This window comes from Humulus lupulus, chromosome 9, assembly GCF_963169125.1.
Source record: "Humulus lupulus chromosome 9, drHumLupu1.1, whole genome shotgun sequence".
NCBI classification, from domain to species: domain Eukaryota; kingdom Viridiplantae; phylum Streptophyta; class Magnoliopsida; order Rosales; family Cannabaceae; genus Humulus; species Humulus lupulus.
Window position 1 is genome coordinate 123,764,857 of NC_084801.1, and position 27,836 is coordinate 123,792,692.

The window sequence follows — 27,836 nt, forward strand, 5'->3', positions numbered from 1 at the left end:
GCTTGAAGAGTAATCCCTCCCGAGCTCGGGGAGGAGATGGTTTCTACTATCTTTCGAGCTACCCCAAAGAGACAAAGATCTTTGAAGACCTTCCGAACCATCCCCCTGACTTCAAGAGGGCTTTTTTCTGGACAGACGGTCTGTTCCCGTCTCGACATCGTTCGTTTAGGCGGATTCGTAAGTATTCTCGTTACTTTCTATTTTTGAGCTCGAATCTTTAGCCCTTGAATCCATGTTTAGTTGAAGTGTATCTCGCCTTTCAGCTAACTTTCAGCGTCCCACCCCTGACGAGACAATGAAGGAGCACAGAGAGAGCCTGCTCCGACTCCCTTATGGCAGGAGGTCTCTCTCATTTCTGCTACATGAGGACAAGCTACGAGCTTGTGGGTTGTTGGGACAGGGCCAGTCAACCTCTGACTGGTCCAGTAACAAATATGAACGCTGGGAGGAAGTGCCTCTGCCTACAGGCATCCTTCCTCCGAGGAGGGAAAGGAAAGCACCTCTCCCAATTCGCTCGAGAAGTCCGCGGTCGGGGAACGAGGCCAATGATGAAGCCTCGAGTTCGGACTCCGATGGAGGTAAAACCCTTCCTACTTCGCGAATGTGGTCCCCCACTTTATTAAAACACAGGCCCAATAGACTAGTCTCGTGCCCACAGGATAGATACCACTTCTACATATGGAGTTGGGTAGATGACTGTGTCCATAGGTTTGATAGTGGGCTCGGGAAATACGACACTATGTATACCACGGACGAGATGTGGAATGGGATAGCTGTGCAGTATGGGACCAATGATTATAGGGACCTTTCGAGGTTATCACCAACTTATAGGGAAGGCCCTCCCCCCGCCTCTTCTGAAGACGGGGGAATTTCATGGTCCCCAAGCTCAAGCTCGGGGGAAAGTTCCAGTTAGGTTTTTTCTTCAACCACTCTATATATAGTGTTGAAGTAACTTGCATCTCTTTTACTGACTCATTGTGATGACTTGTGCAGGCGATATGGACTCCGACCTCGACGCCCTTATCGACAATGCGGGTGCCAAGAGGAGCAAACGCCCCAGGTCAGGGGGACTGAAAACCAGCCAGCCTGGGAAAGGCTCCAAGAAATCTAGGAAAACGCCTCCTCCTCCCCCGCCGGCTTCGAGCTCTGCTGCTGCGTCGACTGGCCAGACTAACGCCCCCACGACGATACCACCCTCGCAAGCCGTCGTTTCTGTGGTGGCGCCGGCCTCGCAGACTGGTATCGCTGCCGTGGTCGAATCCCAACCTCCTGTGGCGGGTCAAATACCTTCTACCCAGCTCGCCAAAAGACCTTCTGCTTCCCGAGCTCAGAAGCTAACTATCTCCACCCATATGGATTCGTATGTGGTGGATAATGCTGCCGGTCCTCACGGATCTACGCTGATCTCGGATGTAATGTCCCGGATCGGCCAGAGATACGGCAATTTCGAGGCTCCTCAGTGGCAGTGTCTAACTGGCACTCGGGACCGCACTGTCCTGTACGAGAAGAGTATCGAGCACACTGCCGCGGTAAGTATCCTATATTCCCTTTGCTTACATTCATACTGTCTCGAGGCTAATGATGGTTTCTTCCTTTTTTCAGGCTCTTGCTTTCACTGCCCAGCTCAATTACGAGCTGAACAACGAGGTCCATTCGAGCAAGACCCTCGCCCAAGAGGAGAGGGACCTCCACCTTAGAGCGAATGATGACCTGAAGGCGGCGAACATTAAGCTCGAGGCAGTGGTTAAGGAGCGTGAGGAAATGGCCAAGGAGCTTGGAAAGCTGAAAAACGAACTCGAGGAGCAGAAGAAAGAAAACATCCAGCTTCGGGAGACCAATAAGAAGCTCGAGGAAGATAAGGCTGTCACCCTCGACCTCATGGAGGATATCAAAACCCGCCTCACTGCCGAGTTCAAAGAAAAGAAGGAAACGGCGGTCGATTCAGCCATGTACCGGATGTGGGCTTATAACGAAGAACTGGACACCAGTTTTTTGGGTCCCCTCGAGGCGTCCTTCCTCGAACGATGGAATGCTCGGCTCGAGAAGGAAGAGGCTGAGCAGCTCGAGAAGGATAAAGCTGCTCCGAGTACCGTTTCGGAGGGAGCTCAGGAGGATAGTCATGCTATTCGTCCTGAGGGGTCCGGTGCCGCTGAGAAGGCCAAGGAGGTTCCTCTTCATTGAGTCTGAACTCGGGGAGATTGGTCATTGGGGCTGTGTCCTCTTATAATTGATGAAACCGTTTATGTTTATTGTGAATTACGCCCATGGGGCTGATACAATTTTTTTTTACTAATTTAATTTTTTACATGCTTTGCATTTCTTTGCTCGAAATATTTTGCACATTCTTATAATTGATGAACTCGTTTATGTTTATTTATGCATACAAACATATTTTGGATTTTAGGCTCGAAATTCGATGCATTCATGCATAGTTTATTCGGATTATCCGTTTCCGACCTCGTTATTTATCAAGGTCGGATATTACTCCAACCATGAACTCGAAAGTACTTATATGGTATGTAATATGAATGATTTGGTTATATCTTTTTTTAGTTACTTTTCCTCATCCTCAGTATTTTAGCTCCGAGGTTAAGAGTTCGAAACTATATTTCTAAGATATTCCAGCCTCGACTTTGACTTATCTCGCAATAGGTTTAGGCTCCCATTTATCATCGATCGATAATTTGGCTGGTTTGTTCCAAACCTGTAGTGCCTACACATCTGGTTAACTCCAGATATTTAGGTTTTGATGGTTCGGTTATATCCGAACTATCTAAGCTCGCGATGGTTCGGTTATATCCGAACTATCTAAGCTCGCGCATTTGGTCATGTCCAAATACTTTGTGTTTGATAATTCGGTTATGTCCGAACTATCTAACATCGCGTACTTGGTTATATCCAAGTACTTTATGTATATTTTTTATTTTTTAAGCTGGTGGTATGTATACCAATGATGCCCCCTTAATATCCTATGAGTGTGATCATAGGTTATTAAATTAAGAGAGATAAAAATAAATTACATGTGAAACAAAGTAGACCCTTTATTTGAAATTCAAAAACAAACTAAATACAGAAAATCATGGTTACAGGCGACACTTTCTACACTATTGATAATATGGTCTAAGGTGTTCGCCATTCCATGCTCGAGGTATCAGGCTCCCATCTAATCTCGCAAGTTTGTATACGCCCGGTCGGATGATTGACTCTATCTGGTATGGTCCTTCCCAGTTCGGCCCGAGCACCCCAGCTGCCGGATCTCGGGTTGCTAAGAATACTCGTCTCAAAATCAGGTCTCCCACTCCGAACTTTCGGTCTCGAACCCTCTTATTGAAATATCTCGTGGTCCGTTGCTGGTAAGCAGCATTTTTCAACTGAGCCTCTTCCCTTTTTTCTTCGATCAAGTCCAGGGCTTCTTCGAGCTGAGTATGATTGGAACTTTGGTTGTAAATCTGAGTTCGAATCGTTGGAATTTCGACCTCTATGGGCAACATTGCCTCGCAGCCGTATGCTAGAGAAAACGGGGTATGCCCAGTTGATGTCCGAGCTGTAGTTCTATATCCCCAAAGGACTTGGGGTAATTCCTCAGGCCATCGTCCCTTTGCTTCTTCCAACTTTTTCTTCAAGGAACTCTTGAGAGTTTTATTAACGGCTTCGACCTGACCGTTCGCCTGAGGGTGAGCCACTGACGAAAAGCTCTTTATTATACCGTTCTTGTTACAAAAGTTGGTAAATAAGTCGCAATCAAACTGGGTTCCGTTGTCAGACACAATCTTTCTTGGCACTCCATATCGGCATACGATGTTCTTTATTACAAAATCTAGGATCTTCTTCGAAGTAATGGTCGCCAATGGTTCAGCCTCCGTCCATTTTGTGAAGTAATCAACTGCGACCACAACATACTTTACTCCTCCTTTGCCAGTTGGGAGTGAGCCTATGAGGTCGATGCCCCATACCGCAAAAGGCCATGGGGATGTTAACATGGTTAGTTCGGAAGGTGGAGCTCGGGGTATCGTGGCGAATCTCTGGCACTTGTCGCACTTTTTCACGAACTCGAAAGAATCTGTTTTAATGGTTGGCCAGAAATATCCTTGGCGTATAATCTTCTTGGACAGGCTATGCCCCCCGGTATGGTCTCCGCAGAATCCTTCATGAATTTCTTCAATAATCTTCTTTGCCTCGGGAGGAGTTACACATCTGAGCAATGGCATGGAATACCCTCTTCTGTATAGCATTCCGTCCAGGATGGTGTAACGGGGAAGTTGATACATTAGTTTCCGAGCCTGATTTCGATCTTTTGGAAGAATTCCATTTTCGAGGTACTCAACTATCGGGCTCATCCAGGTCGGCTCTGTCTCGACCATACACACATCTTCCTCGTCAGGCTCAGTAATGCTGGGCGCTGACAGGTGCTCTATGGGTACGACATTTAGCTCCTCATTTTCGGCGGAGGTGGCGAGGCGAGCTAAGGCATCTGCGTTTGAGTTTTGTTCTCGGGGAACCTGTTCGATTGCATAAAACTCAAAAAACTCCAATGCGGATTTTGCCTTCTCCAGATAAGCTGCCATTTTTGTGCCACGAGCCTGGTACTCTCCCAAGATTTGATTAACTACGAGCTGGGAGTCGCTGTAGCAATGTATAGCTTTGGCCTTGAGCTCTTTTGCTATTCGTAGTCCCGCCAGTAAAGCCTCGTACTCAGCTTCATTATTAGATGCTTTAAACCCGAACCTTAATGCAGAGTGAAATTTGCTCCCTGCAGGAGTGATCAAAATAACTCCTGCCCCCACTCCATTTTCATTTGACGACCCGTCGACGTAAAGTTTCCACAGCTCGTGGGCCGTGGTTGTTACCTCGTCATCAGCGATGCCGGTGCACTCCACTATGAAATCCGCCAACGCTTGTGCCTTGATGGTCGTCCTCGGATGGTAGGTGATCTCGAATTGTCCGAGTTCAACAACCCACTTTAGGAGTCGACCAGACGCCTCTGGTTTAGACAAGACTTGCCTTAGTGGTTGATCTGTCAATACATGGATAGAATGTGCCTGAAAGTAAGGGCGGAGCTTTCGAGATGAGTGGATCAGACTGAGGGCGAGCTTCTCCATCAGTGGATACCTTGACTCTGCCCCCAGTAATCTTTTACTGATATAGTAGACGGGTTTCTGTATTCTCTCTTCCTCTCGGACGAGCACCGCGCTTATCGCGTATTCGGTAGTTGAGAGGTACAGGAACAGTACTTCTCCCGTCTCAGGCTTTGATAGGATGGGCGGTTCGGCTAGGTGCTTTTTGAGCTCCTGAAAGGCTAGCTCGCACTCATCTGTCCATTCGAACTTCTTACTTCCTTTCAATAAGTTGAAGAATGGGAGACCGCGGTCTGTTGACTTCGAGATGAACCTGCTCAGAGCTGCCATCCTGCCAGTCAGGCTTTGAACATCTTTATGCTTCCGAGGTGAAGGCATATCGATGAGGGCCTTTATTTTGTCCGGATTAGCCTCGATCCCACGAGAATTGACAATGAAACCCAGAAATTTTCCTGAAGACACCCCAAAAGTGCACTTCTGAGGATTCAACTTCATGTTGTACTTTCTGAGCACGCCAAAGCACTCTTCGAGGTCATCAACATGGTTCTTGTTAAGTTGAGACTTTACAAGCATGTCGTCAACATAAACTTCCATGTTGTTCCCTATTTGCTCTGAGAACATCATGTTTACGAGCCGCTGGTACGTGGTTCCGGCATTCTTGAGTCCGAATGGCATGACATTGTAGCAGTAGAGCCCTTTATCTGTAATGAAGCTCGTATGCTCTTGGTTGGGGGCATGCATGGGAATCTGGTTATATCCAGAATAGGCATCCATGAACGACATCAGACCATGCCCCGCCGTGGCATCTACGAGCTGATCAATTCTCGGCAGGGGAAAACAGTCTTTCGGGCAGGCCTTGTTGAGGTCCGAGTAGTCAATGCACGTCCTCCATGTCCCATTGGGTTTCGGGACCAACACTGGATTGGCCACCCAATCAGGGTAAAAAGCGTCCCTTATAAAATTATTTGCTTTCAGCCTGTCCACCTCCTCCTTTAGTGCTTTCTTTCTGTCTTCATCCAGCTGCCTTCGCTTTTGCTGCTTCGGGGGAAAGCTTTTGTCTATATTCAATGCGTGGCTCGCTACATTAGGGCTTATTCCCACCATGTCAGAATGTGACCACGCGAAGACATCCTGGTTTTTCTTCAGAAAGAAAATTAATTGCTATTTTGATTCGTCTTGGAGGTGTTTCCCGACCTTCACCTTCTTTGAGGGATCAGATTCATCGAGCTGAACCTCTTCGAGCTCCTCCAAAGGTTGGAGGTCAACCTTCTCTTCAATCCTTGGATCGATCTCCTCATCAATTTCTAAAACTGTCCCATCTTTATTCTGTATGACAACGAGTGCTTGCGCGCTTGTTTGTTTCTTTCCCCTTAAGGAAATGTTGTAGCACTCCCTTCCTGCCAATTGATCTCCCTTCAATGTTCCGACTCCACTTGGAGTTGGGAACTTAAGGGCTAGATGCCTTACAGATGAAATTGCCCCCAGCCCGACCAGGGCGGGTCTCCCGAGCAATACATTGTAGGCAGATGGTAACTCTACTACCACGAACTCCATCATCTTGGTCACCAAGACTGGATAGTCTCCCAAGGTCACAGGGAGTTCAATGGACCCCATACAGGCGGTTCCTTCTCCAGAAAAGCCGTACAAAGTTGTTGCACAAGCCTTCAGCTCGCGAAGGGAGAGTCCCATTTTTTCTAGGGTTGCTTTATAAAGAATGTTAACTGAGCTCCCATTGTCTATGAGAACTCGGCGCACTCTTTTGTTGGCAAGCTGTAGGGTGATGACGAGTGGATCATGATGAGGGAACTGGACATGGGAGGCATCCTCCTCGGTGAAGGTTATAGGCTGAGTCTCAACCCTTTGGCTTTTTGGTGCCCTTGGTTCGGGTTCATATGGAGACCCGTCCCCTGTCTTCAGCTCATTCACATATCGTTTTTGAGCATTTCTGCCCCCTCCTGCGAGATGAGGACCTCCCGAGATGGTTATTACGTCCTCTCCATCTATCGGCGGAGGCCTGTCCTCATCCCGAGATCGGAAGTTATTATTCTGTGCTGCCGGAAGCGCGGCTACTCTCTGGCTGGCAGTAGCCTGTCCAGTATTCTGGTTTTTGACATACTTCCGGAAATAACCTCTCGAGATCAACCCTTCGATCTCGTCCTTCAGCTGTCGGCACTCATCAGTTGTGTGGCCGGTGTCCCTATGAAATCGACAATACTTGCTGGAGTCCCTCTTGGACTTTTGATTCTTCATAGGGTCCGGACGCCTGAAGGGGACCTGGTTTTCATTAGCCAGGTATATGTTTTCCCGAGACTCGTTGAGCTCGGTGTGCACTTTATATACGGAGAAATACCTTTCTCCTTTTTTCTTCTTTCCTCCATCAACCTCGGGATTATTTCCCTCGCTCTTTTTCCTCTTGGAGGGATTCTCCGAGGTAGGCTGTGTAGCTGCTGGGTCAACCGAGGTTGAGGCGGAGTTAATGTTTATCGTTGTAGTTTCGGTTTGTGAGGTCGCCTTGAGTGTTGACCTCGCCTCCTCTACATTGACAAATTTCTGCGCCCGTCTGTTAAACTCGGTTATCGACCTCACCGGTTTCCCTTGCATGTCATCCCAAAGGGCACTCCCGGGTAAAACACCAGCTCGGATGGCCATCAAGTGCCCACTGTCATCCACGTCACGAGCTCGGGCGACCTCTAGATTAAATCTTGTCAGGTAGCTCTTCAGTGTTTCGCCCGGTTGTTGTCGGACGTTAGTCAAAGTGGATGCTTCGGGTCTGACTCCCATCATAGCTCGAAACTGCTTCTTGAAGTCTCTAGACAATTGATCCCACGAAGTTATAGAATGTCTCTTGTACTTCTCGAATCAACTCTTGGCAGGTCCGGCCAATGATGTCGGAAACAACATACAACTGAGCTCGTAACCCACGTTACTAGCTCTCATGATAGTGTTGAATGTACTCAGGTGGCTGCATGGGTCGGTTTTTCCTTCAAACGCTGGGACGTGAGGAATCCGGAACCCCTGGGGGAACTGAGTGTTAGAAATATTGGGAGCAAACGGCTCGAGCTCCTCATCAGAGTCCTCATATCGACCGTTCCCTCGTTCATTCTTCAAAAGCCTAAAGGCTTTTTCGAGCTGATCGATCCTTTCTTGTACTGGGTCCTTAGGCGGTTTTTGGAATTGATAGTCATTAATCGCGATCCCAGGCTCGCGTCTACGTGAGGGATCTCTATGCCCATTCAGATGATTCCTAAGATCCGGGTTTGTCTGATCTCCCTTTCCCTTGCTCTGATTCAGATGATTGCGCAGGTCGGGATGGCTCTTGTGATTTCCAGTATTTTTACGACCCCGGTCGTGTTTACTGACAGACCTAGTTTCTCCGGACTCATCACTGGTGAAACTCATCGATCAGTCATTTCGTGGTGGATCCTTTCTACGTCGCCTCGTCTCTGCAGTGCGAGATCGGGACGTCTGACTTCACTCGGATGGCGCGCCTTTCCGCCCCTGGAACGTCTCCCTGTTTCCTTGTCTTTCCCCTGTACGCCCTTGATCCTGGTCCCGACCAGGTTGAGCGTTCCTGTGGGGAGGTGAAGGATATCTTATGGGAGACGGAGGAAACCGTATAGGTGACGGTGGTTGCCGTCCTTGCCTCGGCCTGGAGGGTCCAAAATTTGCCCGAGATGGGCCAGTTGCGTTCGGTGCACTACCAGGAATCTGAGTCCGAGCCTCGGCAGGAGCTCGGTTGTTCTCAGTTCCTGCAGGCACTTCTACAGGTGGATTAGGCGGGACCCGAGCTCGGGTACTCCTCTGAGGCCTAGAAGGAGCAGATGGCTCTGTTGGTGCTGGAGGTTGTGCTGGCCTCCTTGTGGCAGCATTTTTTCGTGGACGTCCACGGGGCCTCCGGGGAGGAACGTGCACGTCCCTTGGAGGAGGGACTTGGTCTTCGCGCGGAAGCGGGGGCTGAGCCACCTGCGCCTCCGCGGCTATCCTAGTCAACTCCTCGTTACGTTTGTTGGCATCTGCCAGCAGCTGTTTCAGCTGCCGATTCTCCAATTCTACAATAGGGACATAACGCTCAGGGTTATAGTACATGTCCTCATCCCTTGGTTGTGGAGGTGGTCCCCGGGAATCAGAGGACCCACTCCTTTCTTCAGCGTCCGGGTTCTCCATTGGTTGTTTTCCAGGATGCCTTGGGTAATTTTCTTCAGGAGTGTTCTGATTGTTTGCAGCCATAAATCTCTCTGGGATGGATGCTTGAGTTCAGCTCTCAATGAAAGCACCAAACTGTTGACGCCGTTTTTCGTCAACAGATAAAAGAAGAGAGCCCGTAAACAATTTAAGACAATGGCCAAAAATAAACAAACGAATCAAACACGGTTTTTTACGTGGTTCAGCAGTTAAATCTGCCTAGTCCACGAGTCTCTGTTATTAATCTCAAGATTATCTCTGAACAATTCTTTAGCATGAATTCTCCAGAGTTTTCTCTCAAGGATCAGAATTTCGGTCCCTTACAATGGTGCATGGCTTCTCTATTTATAGAGAAGGATGCAGAATACTATCCCACATATTTTGGGTATTTACTCTTTTGTGAATAAAAATAAATGGCTTTAAATGCCAATAATCAAATATAAAAGGAAACGTCCCCCAAAGATCAGGAAACGCATAACTGACTAAATAATATCCCACGATTCTTGGGGATTTACATCAATAAATGAGGATTACATCTCATATTTACAATACTTGTAGATATTCAAGGTGGTCATAGCGTATCTCCAAGGCTTCAGCATCTCAGATTTCACGTCATTGTGCGAGCCACTGACATCTCCCGAGCTAACATTGCTTTCGAGATAGTACATCAAACTCAATATCCCTGCTCCGAAGTTGTTCCCGAGGATGAGGGGCTCTCAGAGCTATCTTTCGAGATCGAGATCATTTCGAGGTCACTACATTCGAGGTCATGTATCATACTTTGCAGGCTCGGTTTACAATCGTAGAGCATACCCTAACCCTCACGAGACCATCTAATGCGAACTCAGCTTTCGAGGTCATATTTACTATGGCTCGAAATCTGGGTATAACAGTTTTCAATTTTGATCCATAGTACAAATTGCAATCTATGAAATAAGATTCTTCTTCTTGATTGAGGAGCCTTATTGTTTTGGTGTGGTAATTATGTTGTTATGCATTGCTATTTTTGAATTTTACCTTTTGTTGGTGATGATGGCTTTGTATTTATACAGCGTGGAGGTCAGACTGTCTCTAAGATTACTCTAGCAATTGTCTCTATTGTTTGGTTAGCTGCTGGAGTTTGCTTTGTCATTGTTTTTCCAAACCATTCCTAGCTTTGGTTGATTAACATTTTTAAGTAAGATTCATTCTTTAGTTACCTTTCCTTTTCTTTTGTTCTGAATTTTGAGTTTCAAACAATTCAGTTCGATTACAAAACATTGGAAAGCTAGATGATAAAAGCATTTGTTTGCTTCGATTTATTGGCTTAATCGCTTTATCATAATTAGCTTTAGGTTTCTAAATTCCATTTTCTATGAAATATATTATTGATTTACTTTCTGACTTGGAACTGATTCTTTCCGTTTTCAGCTCAATCCAAGTCTTTATGACAGTCATCAAATATATTCCTCAGGTTAGAAATGCCTCATTTCTTTTTTACCCATTAGAAAAAATATCAATTGTTTTAAATATAATCTTATGTAACATCAGTGATGAAATAATTTAGCCATCCAAAAGGTTTTCTTTTTCCTTTCTTATTACTGTATGAGTAGAGAATTAGAGACAATAATACTATGTTGTCAATAGTTTTTCTATATCCTTTGCCCTTATAAGTTATTTTGATGGTTTCTTTCAGGAGACTGCTCATGAGACAGTAATACTATGTTGTACTTTATGCACGCTTTATGTTTTTGAAGTAATGTAGTGCCTGCATAATAGTTTCCTATTCCTAGTTTTTGTTTCTTAATATTTGAGATGTTAAAAATATGGTTTGAGTTGCTCCTTTTTGGGCAAGTGTTTTTTCTCATTAGTTTTTGTTTTAGTGTGTTTTTGTCTCATCCCATTACACTCAGTTTAGCTATTTTTTCTCTGTCCTGGACTGGTTACATTTGTTGAGTTCATGCAAAAAAAATTCAAATTTCACAGCTGCAACTATTCTGTGAAAAAGTGATTGTTTGTTAATCAAAATATCCATATTTTGGTGCACGTATATAAGTGAACCTTGCATCATTATTTATGTACACAGATTTAGAGAGCACTAAGAGAAAAAGAAGAGAGAAAGAGAGAGTTCAGTGAGTTATAGAGGTTGGAGTTCTTGTGAGAAGCTTGTTCAAAGAAAGCTAAAACTGAGAACTTTTCTCTTTGTACTGAAGCCTTGTAATTATTCTAGATTGATCATAGTGAAAACTCACGTAGGCCAATGTAATGACCCACTAATCTAGACTAATTGGACCATTATCGAAACTATACATAAAACTTACATTTTTACGAAAATACCATAATTTATTGAGTAACTTGAAAAATAAGAGTTATTTACAAATAAACAGAATACTAAGAAGGATTTTGGGATCCCATCGTCTTTAAAACAAAACATGGTTTAAAATAAAAGACATTACATCATAATGCGAAAAATACACATAAAAACCATAAAAACATAAAAGGAAGACTATATCCTCGAATCGAATAACGCTCGGCCCCTTGACTCCATTCATCATCGATACACATCCTCCAAGCGTCACGAATCTTTCCGCCTCTAAGCTTATTTTCCTGCACATAAACAGAAAGGAGTGAGCCTAATGCCCAGTAAGGAAAATCTAACACAAAGTCACATACATAATTTCATAAGAAAACATAAAGACTTAACATAATACATATAACATACACTTATTATAATGGCCATTATTACTTGGGGTCCCATAGACTAAACAAGCATATGCCCATGGGATTAGTGGGGTCCTACTAGCTAAGTAGGTCATATGCCCATAACCCATTTGGGGTCTTGTTAGTCATATGGGTCATATGCCCAAGCCTACAAACATACACATATATCATAACACTTTTAATAACATAAAACATATAGATAACATAATCACATAAACATGTTGATTCTAGCCTATTTCCTTACCAAAGTTACCGAGATTATGGACTGAGTTGGGATTGTTGGAACACTCCTAAAACCATAAGAAAGAGTAAGTCTAAAGAAAGGAGATGAAATGAAAGAGATGGAAAGACTAAACCATAGAAAACATACTTACCGACTTATATGCTTAAAAGCTTGGATTCCCTAACCAAAATAAGAATAAGGTTAGGGGACTGAGTAGAAGGTTTTGAGAAAGGAAATAACATAAAAATACAGAAAAGAACTATAGTTTTGGGTTTACCTCAAAGATTGCAAAACCAATCTAACATCCACCGAAATACTATAGCACTCACTTCCCAAAGTGTTTGATAAGCTTATGATGTTTAAGCTTATAGTTTTTCCCCAAACCAAGTGTTTACACTCTCACACTCACTTAACACTAGCAGCCTCTGAACTTAGAGCAAATGGTGAATAATGGCTGGGTACTAAGTCCTATTTATAGAGTTTGGGAATGAAAATATCTTGATTTTACTTGAATAAAAATAATGGCTTTTTAAGTGAAAATCATTTGAATAATCGTTCAGCAGAGGCTGAAGACTCGTTCAGAAGATGCTGGACTGTTGAAGGAGTTTGAATGGCTGAAGGGAAAAGAATTCAAATGTATTTGAAAACATGCTGGTGGAGGCGATATATCGCCCCCTATAGGCGATATATCGCCTGGACCTTTGTTCCCGAGGCGACCGTGCATCGATTCGTGTTTTCCGTATCTACGTGCTGCGACATATCGCCCCTGATAGTTGCGATATATCGGCATACGCTGAATATTTAAACACGAATTTACACATTTTTAGCTAAGTTTGAATGGAGTAAACAGCCTTGACTAAGCCCTCAACGTGCTCAAAGCTGCTGACTGACCCTATACATTCAAACTTTTACCCTTATTTAATTTAATCCTAAAAAATACTTAATCCTTAATTACCATTCAAAACATGTGCTTAAAATCCTATTGGTTGATGTCTAAACCTTATAATATAATAATATAATCCTTAATATCAGTCACATTAATCAAACCTTAGGTTATAATTAATATTCTTAAACTATAGGTTAAACTTAGAAAATCTATAAGTACTACTATGAGTGTCCAAATAACTCCCGGTCTGAACCAAAAATCCAAAGTAACAATGATAACACTAAGCATACTATAATACTACTAAACAATTAGCTAAGTAAAGTTCTTGGACTCTACAGCCAATTCCACTGAACCATGTATATTGTGGTGTTCTTTTGACTACTGTTTCTATCATTTATTAAAGTTTGTGATTTGTTTCTGACATTATTTCTTGTTTGTGTTTGTTCTTTTTTCTGGTTCATTTTGTTGGTGTTCTTGGCAGGTTATTAAAGGGTTCAATCACTTTCAATATCATCCTCTTATACTAGGTACTCTGACTATGATTTCAAGCTAGATTTCTCGAACGTAGACATCTTAAAAAACCATGGTGAAAACAGAAAAGAGTTGGGATATCAGAAACTCAGATGCTGAGGGAGACACCATCAGTTGCTGGAATCATTAACCCAGCTGTAATCGTCACTGGTATGCCATTTGCCACAATGATAGATCATAAGGTTTGATATCCTATTTTCCTCCAAAGTCTTTTGGTACTTGCATATAATGCGTGTCATCAGAAGTTGAGTTCTTGTTTATTTTTGCTTTAAAAGCTGCAGTTGGAACTTTAATCGGTTTAGGCAATAAAAATAGATCATTTTAATTTCTTGATAGACACAACACCATGCTATATCTACTTTCCTTTCTGAAGGGCTGAACTTAAGATGATGCTTGCATTCATGTAGGCATTGTTGGATGATATTTTATATTGGAGAAGATGTTTTCAACAGCATGACATGCTTAAATTTTAATTGTATTCTTCTGTGATTATATAGTAGTTTATAGTAATTCACAAGGTTAATTGATTTATTGTTATGCGCTCTACAATCAAATTCTTTATTTCACAATCTCTTGTATAGATTATGGCAAACTTTGACTCATGAAGGGTGATTTTGGTGCCTTCAATTTGTACAGTAGCATGTTAATGATTTTTGTTTTCAGTATTTATCACTATTATCTCTTTTTTATTGTTGCTAGGTCCCAAAAGCTAATCTCAACAATTTTATTACTGTTATGGTTGGATTAGTATGGTACATATATAAATTTTGTTTAACTTCTCTATCGTTTCCTTCCTCTCTTTCTCTCTCACACATATTCATGAACACATGATTTCATACTAAAAAAAGAACCAATGTCTTATAATTTAGTGTTTGGTTTCTTTGTTTGCTTTGGTGTAGTTGTGAATTCATTATTTTGTATGTGGTGTCCTTTCTTGGAAATAATTTCCATATCATTTTTCTTGAAGTAATTTGTGATGCTAGATAATAACAATAAAATATTTCTTTGTTTATTTTGCAGATGTGACAAGCGAAATAGAAAATGATACTTAATTTTGAAGGCTTTGTGTTGGGCAGCTGTAGAATATTTTGTGCTGAAAGTAGTAATTTTTCAATATGTTGAATATTTAAGACTACTTGAATACTTAAAGAATATTTTGTTGTTGATGACAGTGTTGAATGTTTTAAACTAATTTGTGGATTGTTAATACAATGTTGAATGTTTTAAACTAATTTGTGGATTGTTAATAAAATGTTTAATGTTTTTACTTTTTGTTATTTGAAAATCAAGTTCATTTGATGATGTTAGTATATATTAGAAAGCTAATTTTAATTATATAAATAAAAAATAAAAATATAATAGAATAAATTAGTGTTATATAAATGAATATATAATGAGAATTTAAACTTATCTAAATATTAAAATAATACGAAAATGTGTTATAATATTGTTATCCAATAAATTAGCATTTGTGACGTGGCGAATAATCTCTTGACACGTGGCTGACACCTGGAGCGTCTGCTAGAGTATCGACCAGGAGACACACCAGAAGCAGGACAGACCTGTCTTTACCACGACCAGACTGGTCTGTGGTTCCGCTGGCAAAGCAACATTTATGGAAAGATCTTATGAATCCCGAATTTATCTCATGCAATCTTCTGAATATCCCATGATTCAGGGGATAATATCTGTAACAATATTGGGCAACCCTCCATGAGCCTATAAATAGCAGGAGATGGCTCATGGGAAGGGACTGAGGGAGGGAGCCCGGAAATCATAAAGATTATAGAATTTATCTGAGTAAACTTGTATTGTTTATGAGAAGTGTTGAAACTCATTGAACCCAAGTTCTCTGATCACACTTTTGATCCCATATCAATATCATTCTAAGTGGACGTAGGTCATTACCAGATCCTGGGGCCGAACCACTATAAATTACTGTGTTTTCTTTACTTTTGTCATTACGTTATTCTCTATATATATTCGTCTATATCATTCATATTTTGACTCCGTGTCAGTTGGCTAAATCGTTGGGTCAAAAAATATTTATTACAATAACACTTTTTATAAGTAAAGAATTTTGTTATGTAAACTTCATTATATAACACAAAAAATGTGTTATACTAAAGTGTATTATAACACAAATTTATAAGTATTGAAATGTGTTATATAATCGACTATAAATAATATAATTAAACACTTATCTATTTATTAAAATAACACAGAAAGTGTGTTATCGTTGACAGTATAATAACACATCTGTATAACAATGATAAAATGTTATGTAAAGTGCCATGTCCTACGATAACATAGTCGGTTTTAACACGTCAAAAAGTGTTATGGTACGTTTTGATAACACATTTTTGGGCTTATTAAAAGTATTTTTTCTTGTAGTGGTGGTTCAATGCTTAGGCAACCAAAATTTCAACAAACTTTGTAATAATTACATTAAGGTAAAATTCAAGTCGAAAGACATCTTACTTTATGCACTAATGTAATGATTTCTATAAAGAGGGTAATTATTTAATCAAGTGGGAAAATATTATATTCTTAAGGAGCGACTAAATTTGTAACGTCCCGAATTTTCCATTAAGGTTGAGTGCCTTGAATACTGTGCCTAGAGGGCATAATTGGAATTATATGTATGATTAATGGAATATTCGTGTGATTAGGTAGAATAATGATTTATATGGTGATGTGAATATATATATATGCATGTTTAGGTGAATTGAATATGCATGTGGGCCCGCTCTTGTTAGTAAGGGCATATTGTAATTTTTGACCCATTGAGGGTATATTTGCATTGTGTATGTATTGTGGGTGAGACCCCAGTGTTATGAAAATATATTTGAGATATGTGGTCCGAGATGATCCTAGTGGGCGGATTAGCAGAATAGCCACAATGGGGTCAAATACCCGGCTCGGGGTGAGCTTAGGGGTATTTTGGGAACATAGTATGTGCTCAGGGTTACTGGGTAACGGGTAACTATTTAGCAATTATTTGGGTATGTCGGGATTAATTGAGGATTTATAGGAATACTCAAGGAATTAGTGGGAATGTGGCAAATGAAGGAATTACCCTTGGTGGTATTAAAGGGCTAGAATTGATCTAAGGGGTGTTTTGGTCATTTTGAGGCATGTGATAGATTTAGATAACCATTAGAAGTTACCATAACATAAAAGACACAAAATACTCTCAACTCCTTTTCTCTCTCTCAATACATACTCTCTCTCTCTCTCTCTCTCTCTCTATCTAGCTTGGAGGTTTTTATAGGAATTCAAAGAGAAGCTTGGAATTCATTGGAAATTGGATAAGGATTTGAAGAGACTTGAAGCTTGAAGTGCTTGGAGTTTAGTTAGGGTCCAATTCCTCAATTGAGGTAAGGTTCTGCTCTGATTTTGTTAAGATATCTACTGTAGTTAGAGGTTTTCTTGGGATATAAGCCTTAGGTCTGATTGTTGATGTTGGTAAGGTTATGGGGTAGTTCTTGGGGTAATAATGATGAATGTGTTGTATTGATATGAGTTCTAGAAAAATTTGGCAAATTTGGCTGAGGAAAACGTAGTGAAAACAGTGAAGATTTCTGGGTTTTTGGGCTAAAGTCGCGGCCTTGTTCTTCAGGCGTCGCGGCCCGTGTGTGTGTAAGAAGGCTTGAGAGCGTCTAATATCGTCCAGGCGCCACGGCGCAGGCTGAGGTGCGCCGCGGCCCGTTTCATTCTGAAGAGAGCCTTTTGTGGCTTTCTGACTTGTAGCGTGCCGCGGTCCTAGGGGGTTAGGCCGCAACTCAAATAGAGGATATTGGCCAATTAGGGGTTCTAAGCTCGGGAACTTAAATCTTGAGGCTCGGGAACGATTCCACTACCCTGTTCAGTAGAATTCGAGGTCCCAGAGGCTAGTATGTTATTCCGAAGGCTTTTAATTGATGTAGATTGTGATGGCTGTTTATTATTACGTTGTAACTAGGTTTTACAGCTAAGGCTCGGGATTAGGGATCATGCTCGGGATCGCCTTGTGTTGTCAGCTCGGGACTCAAGGTAAGAGAATTGTTTGTGCCCGTAGAGCTATATTGTGTTTAGCGTTGTGTGAATTGTTTATAACTATTACGTCATACATGTGATTGTGACTGATCGGCAAAGGTCGGGAGCGGTATAGGTCAGGAACGACAAAGGCCGGGAGCAGAATTAAACATGTTGAATGTAGGCCGCCAGGGCGAGACCCTCTAATGGTTCTGTACACCCCCGCTCAGTTAAGACCATGAACTTGGTGCCTGGTAGTGCACCCTGATCGGCGTAGGCTGCCGTTGTGAATTCCAATAGGAACTTGTAAATTGTTTGTTTCCTTGGTTAAATATGTATTTGTTGAAATAAATTATTGTATATTGTGCTGTGAAGTTCTCTTGCTTGGCCTTGACTCACATGTGCTCTATGGTGCAGGTAATGGCAAAGGAAAGACCGACCAAACATGAGTTGGAGGGCATGGAGCGACGCGTACATGTTTGGCCTACCTGGCCGCCATGGGTGGGATAGTTTTGAGGAACGTGTTATAAATGACCGATTTTTTCACCTAGTTCGATTGTAAAGTAACTTTTGAGTTGTAAATATGCTTTAAACGATATTTTGGGATCCCAATGTAACACTTTTATGATTTTAATGAATATCCGACCTTTTATACCAAAATCTTGTTTAAATGAGTCTTTATTTTAATTAATCATGCTTTTGGGTCTAAAACCTCGATTAGCGAGTTAATTGCACATTTTAAAATCACGTGGTAATGACTTTAGGGTAATAGGGCATTACAACATTGCATCCACTTTTCTAACAACACCGGCATATCCTTTTTCTATTTTCGGGGCCTGGATATAAATAATCCCAAAAAAATTTCTATGACAACATACATTATAGTTATTTAGAACATCCCACAAATTATTGAGAAATTCTGAATAGTTTACGAAGCCAAAAACAATGTTCAAACTGTCAAATTTTACACGCATGCGTACACAAAAAAGGTAACGCGTACAACTGACAGTTTAAACTCTGTTTTTGGTACCATAATTTATTCAGAATTTCTTGAAAATTTGTAAGATATTCTAGATAGCTACAATGTACACCATCATATCTATCCAGGAGCTGAAAATAGAAAAATGATGCACTGGTGTTGTCAAAAAAGTGGATGCGTTGTAGTCGTTCCCTATATTCTTAATATAATGTTTAATTGATTAAATAAGTGTTACAAAAGAAGTATTATTTAATCTAGTGGGAGAATGTTATATTATTTATAATAATATAATGTTAGATTAAATAAATATGACAAAATGAGTTTGTCACATTTTATAACATAATTTGACAGTAACAAATAAGTGAGACAAATATGTGTGTCCAAATTTGTACATACATTTGGAAGTTACACATCTTACAAAATCAGTAACCATTTGTAACCTCTAAAAGATCTCCTATTATTGTGTAAAATAAGAGTTACACATTTCTATATTGAATTTCATGAACTACTATGTTGAATAATTGCCGGAGAAGTGATTTTGACTCCCATTAGGCGTATGAAAGTTACAAAAGAGAAAGAGTTTGAACATTTTTTTGTGGAAAAGTGCAGAAATTGGGAGGTTAAAAGCACTCTAGGCCTCGGCCTAGGAGGCAGAGCCTCATGGCTGCGGCCTAGAATGGCTCTGGTTGCGACCTAGAATGGCTCAAGCCGCGGCCTAGAATGCTGACATACAAATCTCATTTTTGTATTGTCAATAATTTGAACGTTTTGAACAGTTCAAGTAACTCCCCCAAATCTTCCATTTAATTACATAAACACTCAATTTAACATTACTAACAATAAAAGGGTTGATGGAATTTGAAATTCAAGCGGTATTTTTTATTCTTCTGTATATACTATCATCTATTTCCATATTTATGTGTATTGATTTTTCTTAGAGTTGTAATCTTCTCATTTTGTTCCCTACAAGTTATATTGTAAACTTTGTGGATATAGAGTTGTAATCTTGAAGTTTCTTCCATTGTTATAAGTTCTCTTATAATTAAATATATATATATAATTTAAAGAATATTCTATCATTAAAATGACAAATAATTTTTTTTCTTAAAATTATGGCCTCGTAGAGTTTTGTCCTTGAAAGTTTTTTCATGGGTGAATCGAACTATGGCTTCTTGTAGAGTCTTGCTTTTCCGTCTATTTTTAAAACAGTTTGCTGACGTGCCAAGACAGAAAGACAAGACCCTGCAAGGATTGGCAATGGAAAATTTTTATCACTTAAAAATAAATTCTGGGATCAAGACTCTTCCAGAGTCATAGTTGGGGCAGCAAAACATTTTTGTCCTAAAATAATTTAGGGCGGGCAAACAAAGAACAAATAACTGACCACCCTTTATTGTAATGTTGGCCTGTTGATACATACTATATATAGTTAAAGAACATATATGTTAGATCACACATGCATTATTCGAAAATATTTTGAGCCTTTTTGCTTTTTGAATTAAGATAAACCCCGGCGGCTATCGCATATTTGTTCAAATATATTTCTTTAACATTTTGTATTATTATTTGAATAAAAAAAAACAAAAACAAAAACAAATGACCACTTAGTTAATGATCATATACACGTAACAAAGATACTATTCTCTATTATTATTTGTATATAATATATATAAATATATGTTCACCGAATCTATATGGAGAGAGCAGTTTATTCCAACTAAAACAAAAGATAGAATTAGAAACTTATTAACTATTAGAAAAAGCATAACCATATATTTAAAAGAAAGTTTATAAAGATTAGAATTAAATATATATAAATACATATAAGGGTGCACTTTTAATAGTTACCACCTATGGATGATTACTTTAATATTAACTATTAAATTAAGATCAATGATCCATATTTATAATTGTTAATTAATATTTCTAAAAATAAAATTTGGCATTCTAAACTTTTAGAAAGGCTATCTGATGACATGACCATCAAATATTTATTAATTAATGAATAAAAAAATAATCTTATTTAATATTCATTATCCATTTCTTCTCTATTCTTGATTTATTATTTTTATCTATTCCATAAAAAAAATATTTTAGAATTAATGAGAATATTTAATTTGACCATTATCTTTTCAACTAAAATTTATTGCCTAATTAATCTAAAAAATTTAAAATTATTGATTTTATATATTTTATTTATTTATTTTCATTATCATTATAATCATTTCTCATCAAAAACTTATTTAGTAATTTATAGTAACCATCTAGGTAATAAACATTGAAAATCTTTCATGTATATATATATATATCTCTTCTATATAATAAGTGTGTAGATAACGGAAATTTTTTGTTTTAACGGTTTTTTATTTTTTTAATGTTAACTTTAACGGAATATTTTTATATTTAACACAATATTCTTATATTTAACGGTAGTTTGTAAATACTTAAACTTAAATAAAATTAAAAAAAAATTAAAATAGGATAATTTTGGCATATTTTACAATGATAATTATTTCAAAATAAAATAATTAAACAAATTAAAATCAGATATTTTTGAGATATTTTAGAATGATAATTATTTAAAAATAATAAATAATTAAAAAAAATTAAAATATGATATTTTTGAGATATTTTACAATGATAATATTTAAAATTAATAAAATCATACGTTTTATAACTTAAATAAAATTCAATTAAACTTAAAATCACTTATTAGAATAATATCATATTAAACATATAATATAATCTACTATAAATTAGCAACAAATTGTTTTTTTTTAAAAAACTAGCAAGAAACTTAAATTTGCAATCTACGTATAATATTTAATATTACATTAAACATATAATATATAATATTTGTCACTCCTAAATTCAAAAACTAGAACAAACATAAATTTAAACAAAAATAAAAAATTATTTAATTAAAATAGGATATTTATTTGAAATTTATATGACATTAATATAAATTTAATAAAAATAATTAATAAATTCTATAAATAAAACTAATATGCGAGTTGTTTGTATGTAGTATATGTATACATATGTGTTATTTAGTTACTTCTCTTATTCCATTCGTAACTTTATATAAAATAAAGATATTAATTTATATATATAGTCAATATATAATCTATATTGACAAAGAGTGGGCAGCATATATTGTATAATAAATTTATATTAACAAGTAGTAGTAAATTCACATTATTAATATTATCGTTTTTTGGGGTTCAAATGGTGCTAGCTAAGCTATACACTAAGATTTATTTGGTCTTTTTGATAATATATTAAACTAATTGATTTGGTATAACTAATCCATTCCTTGAAAATTAGTAAAAGACAATAACAAAGAGACTCGTTCATGGCAATAACCCCAACTAGCTAGAAAAATGTAAGACGACTTCCTGTCATTGATTAATTTATTCATTATTCACATTAAAATTACCTTTTTGTCAAGAGGATTTTCCAACCATAACGTGCAATCTAATTCTCTTAATTAAGAAATAATTAATTACAAAACCTAATTTTTACAATTTTATAAATAAATATTAAAATAAACGTATAAGACTATATAAATAACCGAATATAGATATTAATTTTCACTAAGCTAGTAAGTACATTATAAATTAAGTAGCTTGAAATTGGTCCTGTGTATTGCCACTAAAAAAATCTTATTTTTAATCACAATACATTTTATACAATAAAGAAAATTTTTATAATTAGAATGTCAGTATTATTGCTAAAAAATCCACAGCTGAAAAAATTAGTCACAAAAAATATAATTTATTGTGTGATCAAAATTAGCAAATTTTATAATTATAATTAGTTGTGACTCAATTTATATATTAGTAACAACTTGTAAATTCTTTTTATTGTCGCTAAAAGTGACATTAACATATTACTTACATATGTACATATACAATTATTTAATGACTTTTTAATAAATCGAATGGCCAATATATTTTTAGTTGAATGTAATATCAACTATATAGATATATACCTAACCAATAATATATATATATATACATATATTTATACCTAGTTGTATTATTAAGTACATAAAATATACCTAACGCTCACAAATTCCTAAGACCATATTGCTTAAAAATTTGAAATTCTTATTAATTAATCATTTCATCAAAATCCACCACGTGATCGAGTATATAGTCATTATTTTTTTAGTCAATTTTTTTGTGGGGGAGCTAACGTGTAAGACTAATCACTAAGGAAGAAGGTTCAAAGCACTTACCATTATAAAATAAAACCAGCCTTACTCACTAACCTTCATCCTAATTCAAAAGTACGTACTCTAATCGATCATTACTGATAAAAATAAATTCTTAATCAAGAGCCAGCCATGGCTTCTCTCTCCACCACCACCGCCACCGCCACCGCCGGCATTGCTACCTCTTCCTCATCTCCTTTCCTTCACAAAAATTATCATATCATCAAAAACCCACGTATTCATAACAAAAACACATCAAGATTTTCACGTAAATTTTCATGCAAAGCTAGTACCAACAACAACAGCAATGAACAAAACCCTAATAGGAGAAACGTTCTCCTTGGCCTCGGCGGCCTCTACGGCATGGCGGGGCTTCACGGCGGCGACCATTTTGCCTTCGCCGACCCCATTGCCCCGCCGGATATTCCAAATGTGGCCCGGCAGACTTACCGGCCGGAGCCGACCCGGTCAACTGCTGCCCTCCATTCACGTCATCGATGATAGATTATAAGCTTCCTAAACCGGGAAAGATTCGAATCAGACCGGCGGCTCACGCAGTCGATAAAGCTTACTTGGATAAGTTCACCAAAGCTGTCGAGCTCATGAGGGCTCTCCCGGACGATGATCCGAGAAGCTTTCGACAACAAGCCAACATTCACTGCGCCTACTGCGACGGCGCGTACGAGCAAGTGGGGTTCCCGAATCTTGATATCCAAGTCCACAACTCATGGTTGTTCTTTCCTATTCACCGTTGGTACTTGTATTTCTACGAAAGAATCTTGGGTAAACTCATTGGTGACCCAACTTTTGCTATGCCATTCTGGAACTGGGACGCGCCAGCCGGAATGCAATTACCGTCCATTTACGCAAACCCGAGCTCCTCACTCTACGACCCTTTGAGAAGCAAACTTCACCAGCCATCGACTCTTATGGACCTTGATTACAACGGCGTGGACGTGCCAACCCCCAGCGATGCTCAGATCTCTAGCAACCTCACCATCATGTACCGTCAAATGGTCTCCAATGGCCGAAGCCCTAGGCTCTTCATGGGCTCGCCTTATCGAGCTGGAGACCCCACCGACCCCGGTGCTGGCTCGCTCGAGAACATCCCCCACGGCCCGGTTCACATTTGGACTGGTGACCAAACTCAGCCAAATTTTGAGAACATGGGGAACTTCTACTCGACTGGCAGAGACCCAATATTCTACGCTCACCATTCCAACGTTGACCGAATGTGGAGTGTGTGGAAAACTTTGGGTGGCAGAAGACAAGACTTCACCGACCGGGACTGGCTCGACGCTGCTTTCCTCTTCTACGACGAAAACGCTCAGCTCGTTCGTGTCAAGGTTCGAGATTGTGTTGACAGTAGAAAACTCGGGTACGAGTATCAAAAGGTGGATATTCCATGGATGAACACTCGCCCAACACCGCGAAGATCGCCGCTCAGCCGAGTCAAGAGAGCATTGGGACGCGTTGGTGTGCCGATGGCTCAGGCTGCGGGGAATGAGTTTCAGACCACGTTGAGTTTCCCGGTGACGTTGGACAAGACGGTGAAGATATTGGTGGCTAGGCCTAAGAAGTCGAAGAGGAGCAAGAAGGAAAAGGAGGACGCTGATGAGATTTTGGTGATTGATGGGATTGAGTTCGATAGAGATGTGCCAATCAAGTTCGATGTTTATATCAACGATGAAGATGACTTGCCTAGTGGACCGGACAAGAGTGAGTTCGCCGGGAGCTACGTCAGCGTGCCACATAAGCACAAGGGCCATTCGAAGCTCAAGACTTGTCTTACGTTGGGAATAACTGACTTGTTGGAAGATTTGGATGCTGAAGATGATGAGCATGTGGTGGTCACTTTGGTTCCTAAGCTTGGTGTTGGGCAAGTCTCCATTGGAAGCATCAAAATTGAGTTCGATACCTGAAAAAATATCTTAATATGAGGACGATTCTATCTCAAGTTAAGGTACTACGTTTTTTGGGCTCGCCTTGAGAAGAAAAACACGTGGCGTGTTTTGATTCCTTGTTTTGGAAATTGGAGTCTATGAATGTGTGTTTGTGATTGGACGGTGTATACCAATTATTAATGTGTGTATTAATATTGTTTAGCTTTGAATAATTAGAGAGAGTTCACTACGTACTCTCTCTTGAAATTAATTAATTATTGTTTTGCATTTCAATTTATGAAGTTGTTTTCTTCGAACATAATCTTATGTTTATGACGTAAATATATGAGTCCGGATTTCTCTCTCTCTCTATATATATATTATTATATATATTTTAAAGGGAATATTTATTATATATTTGATTACGTTACTCTATGTACCAAATCAAACACAATTGATGAGTTTTAGTCGTTCTATATTGGCAACTGAAAATAGTGAAATAAAAATGTCAATAGTCATAACTATACAAGCAGTTTTGTCATCAACAAAGAAAAAGTGTGTATAAGAAGAGAAAAACGAAAAATAATCTAAATCCTAACTCTTTAGTCAGAAATTACCTATTAGAATCTGTATAACATCTCGTTTGACTGATAATGATATCCTTGTGCAGTATTGGCATATGTAAATTGTGTAGAATATAGACAGAAAAAACAGATAGCATATGAATTACGAATATATATATATAGATGTGTAAATATATGTAGAATATCAATATGTAAAAGCTAATGAACATGAACATGAATTAGGAATTTAAATATAGATGTATATAATTGTATAATAGAGCGATCAATAAATATGTAAAAGCTAATGAAAATGAGAATACCAACTTGAGAGGCGAAAACGAGGATATCTAGAGAGGACCCCTGGGATCGGGCAGGAAATCACTTGTGTTTATATAGACAAAGAGTTGGTTTTGTACTAGTTAATGGAAAGTACTAGCACTGGTCTAGTACAAGTACTTTTGTAACAGTACTATAATATTGCAGTACACTTGTATAATAAATTGTTAAATTATTGAGAGATTATATACGACAGAGGGTGACGAAATAATGCACCCCTTTCATTATTACCATAGAACGTCATGCAGAAAATTATACACACAAAAAATATGACTTTTGTTGGTGCATGTTATGAAGGTAAAAGTCATGATTTGCGTCGACAAAAGTAAGACACGCCGATTTTTTTTTTCATGGAATAGGAGAAAACACTTTTATCGGAGTAGTATTACGCCGACAAAAGTCATCACTTTTTCTGGCATGATTTTGGGCCGACAAAAGTTAAACATTTTTCGGTGTGATATTGCGTCGGCAAAAGTTGATGTTTTTTACCTACTTAGTTTTTTTCGGTACAATTTTGCGCTGGAAAAAGTAATATTAACTTTTTTAATTTTTAATTTTATTAAATTAAAAAAATTAAATGAATTATTATTTAATAATTTTAATTTTAAAAAATATTATTTATATTAAATTAAATTAATTGATTAATTGTTTAAAATTAAACTAAGAGTTCATTTGTACTAAATTAATTAAATTAAAACTATTAATTAGTTAATTGTGTCCACTAATGTAATAAACATGAAAAAAGTAGTCCATGGTGCTAAATTAAAACTATTCACTTGTACATTGTCTCTAATAATATAATCTTGAAATAAAAAAAAAGTACTCTATAAATATTGACTGTGTAATGCCCCGAAATCCCTAATGCGGTTTAATTGCTGGATTAGTAGGCCGGGAGGACCATAATTGTTTAATTATGTCATTAACTGATAATATGCATGTTTATGTAAATTATATTATAATATGATACTATATGCATACATGTGGGTCCACATTTGATTATTAGGGTGTTTCGGTAATTTGGCCCATTGATGGCATATTTGTATATTTGGGTGCATATTGTGATTTGTAAATCAGATTCCATTATTATGGAGATATATTCGAGTTATTTGGCATGAGACGGTCTTATATTATTGATTAGCGGTTTTGTCATAACGGGGGTCTTTTATTGGGATATTGAGTTATGAGGATGTTCTTTGATGATAAATTGAGAGTTATTGAGATCAGGAGGAAATTCTGGGAGTTTTGACTATAGTGTCCCCGGAGGTATTTTCGGGACCCCGAGCACTAGGTTTTATTTGAGGTTACTTAAGCTTGAAGTAGCTTGTTAGATAGAACCGTACGTTAGAAAACCTCTCTTTCTCTTCCTGATAGTTCATTTTACCATTTGAAGCATGTTCGAAGAAATCTCGAGTTCTAGGAGTCGGATTCAAGTGAGGATCGAGGCATAGTGATCCTATGGAATATTAGAAGCTTATTAGCCGAAGGATTTAGTTGGAAACAACTCAATTGGAGGTAATTCAAGTTTTAAGTTTTAAGTTTTAAGTTTTTAAGCTTAGAATTGGACTTTGTGAATCGTTGAGTTTTTGGTTCGTTTGAGCCTTGGGATTTGATGTTTTTTGGATCATTGGGAAGCTTGGGAACTTTGATTTGATGATTTGGAAGTGTTTAGGTATGCTTTTGGGGTGTTTGGGATGATGGAAAACGAGTTTATGGCTGGTTCTAGGTTGGGGGCCACAACCCTGTTCTTGGGCGCTGCAGCCCTAGCTCGAAGAAGCAGCTGGGGAAGTTTTGGCCTTGCTGGGGGCCGCGGCCCTTGCTTCTGGAGTGGCTGGGGGCCGTGGCCCAAGGTGTTTGGGCCGCAGCCCTTGGACAGGTTTGAGCCCGTTTGAGTGTTTTGGCCCCGGGAACTTGGTTTTAGGCCTCGGGATTGTTCCTACTACCCGGATTAGTGGGGATTGATGTCCCGGAGGCTAGATCTTGGTTTGGGAACCTTTGATGTTTATTTTATTGATGGTGTCCCATATTTGGTTATGACTAGGTGACCGCTAAAGGCTTAAAGGTTGATCGTTCTCAAGGGTCGTTCTTATATTAATTCTCGCTCGAATCAGAGGTAAGAAAACTGCACCCTATGTATATATGACATGCATGGTTATTCTTGATGCATGTTGGATGGTTAAATGTGACATGCATGGTTATTGTCGAGGCATGTCAAGTGATTAAATGTGATGCATGTGATGCACGA

At 38.8% G+C, this 27,836-nt stretch overlaps 1 long non-coding RNA gene and 1 pseudogene across 2 annotated transcripts; both read left to right on the forward strand.

The window, feature by feature from the left end:
- The first annotated feature begins 13,490 nt into the window (after positions 1–13,490).
- On the forward strand, positions 13,491–14,825 carry LOC133801785 (uncharacterized). Of its 2 annotated transcripts, none has more exons than XR_009876972.1 (2): positions 13,491–13,779; positions 14,618–14,825. It is a non-coding gene; the product is annotated as an uncharacterized LOC133801785 (long non-coding RNA). The 2 variants fall into 2 exon arrangements; XR_009876973.1 differs by having other exon boundaries at positions 13,491–13,747.
- Positions 14,826–22,929: 8,104 nt separating this feature from the next.
- LOC133802283 (polyphenol oxidase, chloroplastic-like) lies at positions 22,930–24,970 on the forward strand (annotated as a pseudogene).
- The last annotated feature ends 2,866 nt before the right edge of the window (positions 24,971–27,836 follow it).